This window comes from Neomonachus schauinslandi, chromosome 3, assembly GCF_002201575.2.
Source record: "Neomonachus schauinslandi chromosome 3, ASM220157v2, whole genome shotgun sequence".
Taxonomy (NCBI): Eukaryota; Metazoa; Chordata; class Mammalia; order Carnivora; family Phocidae; genus Neomonachus; species Neomonachus schauinslandi.
This window is the reverse complement of record NC_058405.1, coordinates 51,242,604-51,250,067: the sequence shown is the minus strand read 5'-3', so window position 1 is coordinate 51,250,067 and position 7,464 is coordinate 51,242,604.

Genomic DNA, 7,464 nt, shown 5'->3' with positions numbered 1-7,464 from the left:
AGCTCAGGGTTTGTCACAGGGAAGGTGAACTCCACAGCTATTCCCCACAATGGGCTTTGTTAGTTATATGTCATATTGTTTGTTTATTGAATAGGTATTTGACAGAAGTATACTCAGCAGAGCACATCAGCAGGGATGGTGTTTTACCAGCAGATAAATTAGAATCGTGGAGTTAGCTAAGGCATAACGAAGTACATGGCATAAATATGTCATTTGGCCATTATGAATTCATTCCTGTATACGAATCTTTAATGCATCTCTATCAAACCGTTAAATGAAAAGTTCTTTTTATAGCAGGCCTGTATTTTAATTACAGGCAGCAATAATATTAGCGCAGCCTCGAGGAGCGGTGGCAGTCTAGCTGGCGCCTGTCCCCAGCTCTCTGTGAAAGCCCATGCAAGCCCTCAGAGCATACTCAGCCCTGCTCGGCCTCTCCGGTTCCTTCCTCCCTCCATCCTGCTTCTTTCTCCTCCAGTTAGTATGGAAAGTAGGAAGGAACCGGCAGGCCGGTGGTGTGAGGCAGGAAAGGAGAACCGGATAAGACCTTGGGGCTCAGCCAAGGCACACGAGGGGAATGAGGTGCCGGGATCAGTGGAGACCCCCTGGGAGGCCAGGGCAAACCCTTCCAAAGTGTTCTTGACTGATGCTTCAATTCCCCACTCCCTGGTGAGAAAGCTTTCTTTCTGAGGCTTGCAGTTGAAAGTTGAAAGGCCATTCGCCCCCTCCCACTGCCCTTTCCCTATTTTTCCCCCCTGGTGGGGAAGAAAGGATGAAAAAGAGGCTAAGAAAGCAAAGAAAGAGACTGTCACAGTGCCCATTCCTTGGCTATCAATCATTGGTTGGGGGTGAGGAGGTGAGTCGGGGGAGAAAGCAGGAAGGGTGGAGGAAGGTCCCAGGCTGCTTTTTGAAAAGCTGAAAAGTTTCCATTTCTATTCAAATATTATTAACACAATGGGAAAGAGCCATGAATTTCACAAGCTTTCTTATAAATAATTTGGACCCTGAGTGCAGCTTCATATGTCATGTTCCTCTTCCTGGTCCAGCCGCACTCATACCACTCATGCCACACACACCTCTAACTGTGCATCCTGTCACTAGCAACCTCAGGAACCTAGGATTCTCTCTCTCTCTCTTTCTTTTTTTTTTTTCTTCCTTGACCAATTTAAAATGATTGTGTGGGAAGCTCAAAAGATATGCTGGGAACTTCAGAAATCTCTACAGTAAATGCTGATCTCTGATGTAGGTCTTCAGAGAACTCATCTTAAAGGTTTCAGGGGTAGAAGATTTCAACTTCGCAATTTTGATTGCACGTTCATAGGATTCACTCCCCACCCCCTTTTTCACTTCCAGATAATGTAAGAGAATTTGAAGGCTCCCAGGAAAAGAAAGCAACTCCAGTCAATTTCTATTACGCAACCCCTTTCTTTTGCGTGTAGGAAATAGAAAGAAGGCAAAATATCTTTGGGTAATTAGCAGGTTTGCCTGGAAACCCGTGCTTGCTGACTGAAGGGAGGCAAAAGACTGGGGCAAAGGAACCTTGCTCTTGATGTCATCAAACCTATTCATTATCACATCCTTCCCCGTGAGAGTGTGGGTTCTTTTCTCAGTGGAATCATTGTACCCATTTTATTTTTGACATTGGGCATGGCCAGTGTATTCTTTTTCTTATATTTATAGAAACATATGCTATTTGCATGATATTTAAAGGACATTTTAGAACACTGAGTGGGGAACTTTTCGAATGAGATTTGATTTTAGAAATTACCTTGTTCGCCTCTTCAATTTTTGGAAGAGGAAACTGAATATGGAGAGAAACATCTTATCTAAGAGCAGACCATGAGTTAATTGTAGCAAAGGGATTCAACTCAACAAAGAAGAGACAAATGCCCAGTAGACTGATGTAAACAATGGGCAAGTGATAAATACCGATTATCTTGCCATCCTCCATTATTTTAATCCATCAGTAAATGCACCGTTATGTAGCAAGCCCTGGGGATACAGAGAACTGTCACCGGTGGGTGTCAGGATGTGTGTGCTCAGAGGAAAAATGACAGGTGCAAGTGTGTCATTTCCAGAAGAGCAAGAGAAAAATGAAAAAGATGGCAATTTTTATCGTTCCTATTTTTGGGTGGAAAAACCAAGGCTCGAATTTCCTTTTTCAGACATTCTATGGAGTGTAATATGGACTGTGGGCCTCTTAGGACCCAGTGACTCCAGGTTAGCTTGAGGTGCCAATGAAAAATGGAGCACTGGCGTCTCCATTTCAGCCTCATACAGTGTCCAGGAGCCGCTGGGGGTGGGGGGTGGGTGGGGAGCAGGCAGTCTGGCATGAGGGAAAAAGTGTTCTGCAGAAGTCAAGGGAGTAGCGGAGAAGGGAGGAGCGCACTGCATGGGTGTCTGTAGTGGGTACAGGCCAAGGGGGTGAGTGGGGACTGACATCCAGTTTGTGCTGCTGGCCATGCGCCCTGGTAGGGAGTGAGGTTGCCCAGGTGGGCTTGGGGAGAAATGTTCTTTCTGATTCCAACATGAGTCCCTTAAAGGCTAGAGGTGGCCCTGCCCCTGTCCCATTGTGGCCAAGCAGTGAAGAATAGGGGCTAGAGGGAGGGCAGTGGTGGGTGTCTGGCTGAGGAAGAGGTCTCCGAGTGAGCTCTAGAGCCAGCAGCTCATGTGCTCCCAGCACATCCTCCCAGGGCCCAGCTGCCCAAGCCTGCATCTCCCCTGGGGCTCCCGCAAACCCCTGCAGTTTCCCAGCTCTGGGCCTCGAAGGAGAGGGCGGAGGCATTCAGAACGTTTGGACTGGGACTGCCGCATGGTGTGTGTGCGCGTGCACGTGCGCATGTGTTTTGAGTGGCAGCTGCTGGCTTGAGAGAGAAAGTTGGTTTTCAGTTCAAATTCCTGCCTGGGGTTACGGGGAGTTTCATTTTTGGAGGTGGGGTGGCCGTGCCACCAACGACGTTTACAGATTGCCATGGATCCAATTGCAGTGTAAAGCATTGAGCTGCAGAGGGGTCTCTCTTGGCGCTAGATTGATCCAGTGACCCCAGAGAGCATTGTGACGTGGAGGGCAAGCGGCGAAGCGAGACTGGGGGACACAGTGGCAGGAGCCAGTCCCACTGAGAGCCGACTGCGTGCGCGCACGTTTCAGGGGCGCAAGTGGAGGGCAGCGCCGAGCTGCAGTCTTTACAACTTGTAGGCACAAAACCTCTTAAATCATCATTGAAAAGTCATTAGAAATCTGGCAGAAGAGCAGGGTGCAGATTGCCAAGAGAGGACACAAAACCCCATTTTCTCTCCACAATACCTGTAATGAACTGGAAGGGGTGGGGTGGGGCTGAGAAACAGATTTCCTGCCATAACTAAAGTCTCTTTTCAGCCTGGTTTGCCACAGTTTCACAATGTGTTAGAATTTACATTCAAGTGTTTGTTAACCATTCTTCAGCGTAATGAAACGTTTTTATCCATCTGACCTCAACCCTTGCCATATGGTTCCCGAACTGTTGCACTGAAGTCAGACGGTGGCGGGGAGGTTGTGGGGGAGGGGTGCTCGTGGTGGGCAGCACTTTCAGACCAGGCCTCAGTGGGGCTCAGTGACAGGAGTCCCGTCCCTACTCCTGGGAGGCTGTTCCCACAAATTCATTTAAGAGGGAAAAATGCCCTCGGGCGAACCTGTGTCCTTTGCAATTACGAAGTCCTATGTGTCCTGTCATGATCGGTGCTAATTTTCAAGTTTTCATTGGGAAAGTTAAAGGAATTCGTGGATCACTGGCAGCAGATGTTAGGTCTACAACTTGACCTTGGTGTGTGAGTTCCCTGAAGATAGGGACCATCCCTAACTTGGGATTTGGGACAGCACCTTCCACTCTCTGAGGCTTAGTACATCTTGACTTTCCAGAACAATAAGAACATAGTGGGAGCCAGCTCTGTTTGTTTCGAAGAGTGGGGAGAGGACCAAGGGTCAGGTTCTCAAAAGTTAACCGAGGTTCAGTGGAAAATTAAATATTTCCTTGAGTGTGAGCCACAGATGAGGAAAGACAGCTAATGATTATTTGACTCTTTGAGGCCAGGAGTGGAGGGGTTTGAGAAGAGCTCTAAGTCTTATCGATTCATTCTTACAAGGCCACAGGGACAACTGGGAGAGAAAGTGTGCCTTGTGTCAGTGTGGATGTCCTGGGAGAGACATGTCTGATGGACATGTCACAGGCCATTCGGTACACTCCTCTCCTCCCGTCTCCCCTACCTAGACTGGAGTGCTTGCCAACTCTCAAGGCAAGATTTTATCTTATTCCCAAAGATCTCCCATGAGAGACAGACATAGATTCCTCACCAACCTTTTCAGCTGAATTGTCTTTCTCTGCTAATATTTATTATCTTGTTTTTTGCTTATCTGGAGGGCAATGCCACCACCCAGTTTATTAGTGCTTGAGGATTTCGAGTAACTGACCTTCAGTAGGTCTCTGCGGCCATTCATTCATGGCCAAGTATGGATTGGGTGCTCACCATGCAATAGGTGCTGATGAAAGGCAATGATGAAAAGAGATCAGAGGCCCTGACTTCGCTTTCAGGTGATATATGCTGGCTTCCTATGATTTGATCAAAGCATGAGCCTCTCTTTTTTCTATAGCACAGAATATTTTGTGGTATACTGGGTCAACATGTGCATCTTCCCCTACATTCTGAAGGAACTGATCACCAGTGGTGCAGTCGGCGGGTATATGTAGTGTACCTACTTAGGCGACACAGCCTGCTGATTGCTGGAGCATGGTGTGCTCTGCAGGGCCCACAAAGATCAGATAACACACCCGTCCTCCCTTGCTCTCGGAGGACTGACAATTTTAGAAAGAAACTCCCTACAGGGATAGCAGAGCTCCCGGCCCACTGTAAGCTCATTCTGCAGTTCCATAAACGAGTTTAAAAACTGTTCTTGTTCCATCTTTCCCTGTCACGTTCCCTCACTCTGGTTGACTAAAGTGAACACAACTCTCACGGCTTCCAATTTGGAATCTAAATTCTTTTTTTTTTTTTTAAGATTTTATTTATTTATTTATTAGAGAGCGAGAGAGAGAGAGAAACAGCATGAGAGGGGAGAGGGTCAGAGGGAGAAGGAGACTCCCTACTGAGCTGGGAGCCCAATGTGGGACTCGATCCCAGGACTCCGGGATCATGACCTGAGCCGAAGGCAGTCGCTTAACCAACTGAGCCACCCAGGCGCCCTGGAATCTAAATTCTTATGTGGAACTTTCATTAGCTCCCAGCAGGAGCATCGCCTGCAGCTTTAAAAAAAAATTATGATTTTTTTTTTTTCCTCAGTGCTTGGCTTGGCAAACCTCCTTTTCCCTTAATTGATCAATTTTCCTGTTCAGAAATAGACGTAATCAGATATATTGCTCAGTAGCCTCTCTGAGAAAGCATTAGCTCTGTCTGCTTAGACAGGCATTAGGTTCGACACCTCTGAGGGTTGCTTTCCTTTTTCAAGAAAAATTAAATGGCTAAGTAAGAGGGTGTTAAAACAATGTTGTATTACTGCTTGGCATTTAATTGAGAAACTTGCTAATGTGTCCTTTGAACTCTTGTTTTCCCCTTTCCCTGAGGAATTGCTGATACTTTGCTTTAATGGCAGAATAAAAATCTCAGTTTGACTCCGGGTAGCATTATCTAGGCTTTAAGAATGCAAATTGTTGTTTTTACTGCATTCATTGGTCTAGTGATTCTGACAGCCACCACATCCGAGTAACTGACTGTTTATAGAGAAAGTTTCTAATTTGGAAGACTTCTTAGCTCTTGAGATCTCGAAACACTCTCCTGGTGGTTGGCATTGACAACTCCCACCTTTTCGTGAGGCTGATCTGTAATGGAAGTCAGTACTTCAGAAAAAAAAAAGGTGGTGGAGGGTGAAAACTGCTGTCCTTGAATAACGAGTCACAGTGGTGGGAAGCAGGTGGGCTTTGGAGCGAGATGGACCTGGGTTTCACTTTGCTCTTCCCTTTGCTCAGTTTTGTGGAAAGACTCAGCAACTCCCCAGCCCGAGTTTGTCCATTTACGAAATGTAAGCAGTAGATATAAATTTCCGTTCATCAGTTTATCCATTTCGGTTGTACAGAAAAGTAACTTTCAAATTTTCCAATAACAATTTTATATGTATTAGAAGACTCCATACTGTTGCGTTGGCAGTAAGTTAATCACAGCTAAATTAGGGGCCATCCTCACTTTTCTTTCTTTCTCGCAGTGTCAGAACCTTGGGGAGAGCTCATCTTGCCCTTGCTATCATCTGTCCACAAAAACCTAACACAGTGTGCTTTGCCCCATCTGGATTTTGGTCACCTATTGACCTCAGGTTGCCCTTGGTTGTCCCTTGCTCCTCTCCATGTAGATTTATCAGATCCTGCAGTTTTCTTTAATTCCATGTTCTGCCTGAGACCCCTGTAAAAATTTGCTGCTTCCAGGCAACACTAGGGCAAAAAAATCTCTGGCGTGCTGCTAAGGTATTCTTGTCCCAACTCATACATGCTTCTCTGAAGGCCTTATGGTCTCCAGGGGGCTCTACTGGTCAGTAAGTGCAAGATCCCCACTCCAGGGCCCAGAAAAATCCATGGTGTCATGCCTCTCTTTGTCTTCCCTCTCCCTAGCCAGAAAAAAAAGCTTTCTAGTCTCCAGGGAAAGCTCTGCTCTGAAACTTCATTCCACTCAATGTTTAACCTATGCCCAGGTCCTCTTGTGTCTTTTAAGAACATTGGATTTTTAGAGTGGAGTGCTAGAATATTCTTTCTTTTCTGTGTTCTACCCTGTATGATCTGCCCTTAATGCAATGAGTATTGAACTGGTCTAGCTGCTTGAATTAGGAGTGGTGAAGAGGTGGAAAAAGTGAACTAGCCAGGGAAAAACAGAAAACTAATTAATAATTCCAAATATTATCCTGCCACACAGGGATAATAACATCCTGTAGCATTGTTATAGAGTTCAGATGTGAATGTGAATTGCTCAGTAATGAGATTCTCAAAGAATAGGTAGATAGATACCACAATCCAGGCCATCTCTACTTCCCTCATGGTTCTAGTGGATGTGAGGGAGAAAGGTTGGGTGTAGTGTCCCTTTTGCTAATCCTGTTTCCAAACCTCTTGTTTTCCGTAACTCAGTGTTCTTTCTTTACTCATTTGTTTGTATTAGAAATTAGGGAATTATCTTGAACATCTTTCCTTTACCTCTTTTTTCCTAATCATTTCCCCAAAATCAATTGGCAAGTCTTGATTATTCTGTCTTCAGTGCCCTATCTCAATCTCTCTCTCTGTTGCTCTCTGTCTGTCTCTCTCCAGGCTTCTTCCATCTTTTTCCTGAACATTATTCTGATTTCCCCAACATCTCTTCTTGCTTACCTTTGATTCTTTCCCCACAAGTAGCCAGAGGGGGCTTAAAAAAACACAAAACCTCTCACTGACTTGGCTTCCCATGACCAGATAAGAATGAAATGTA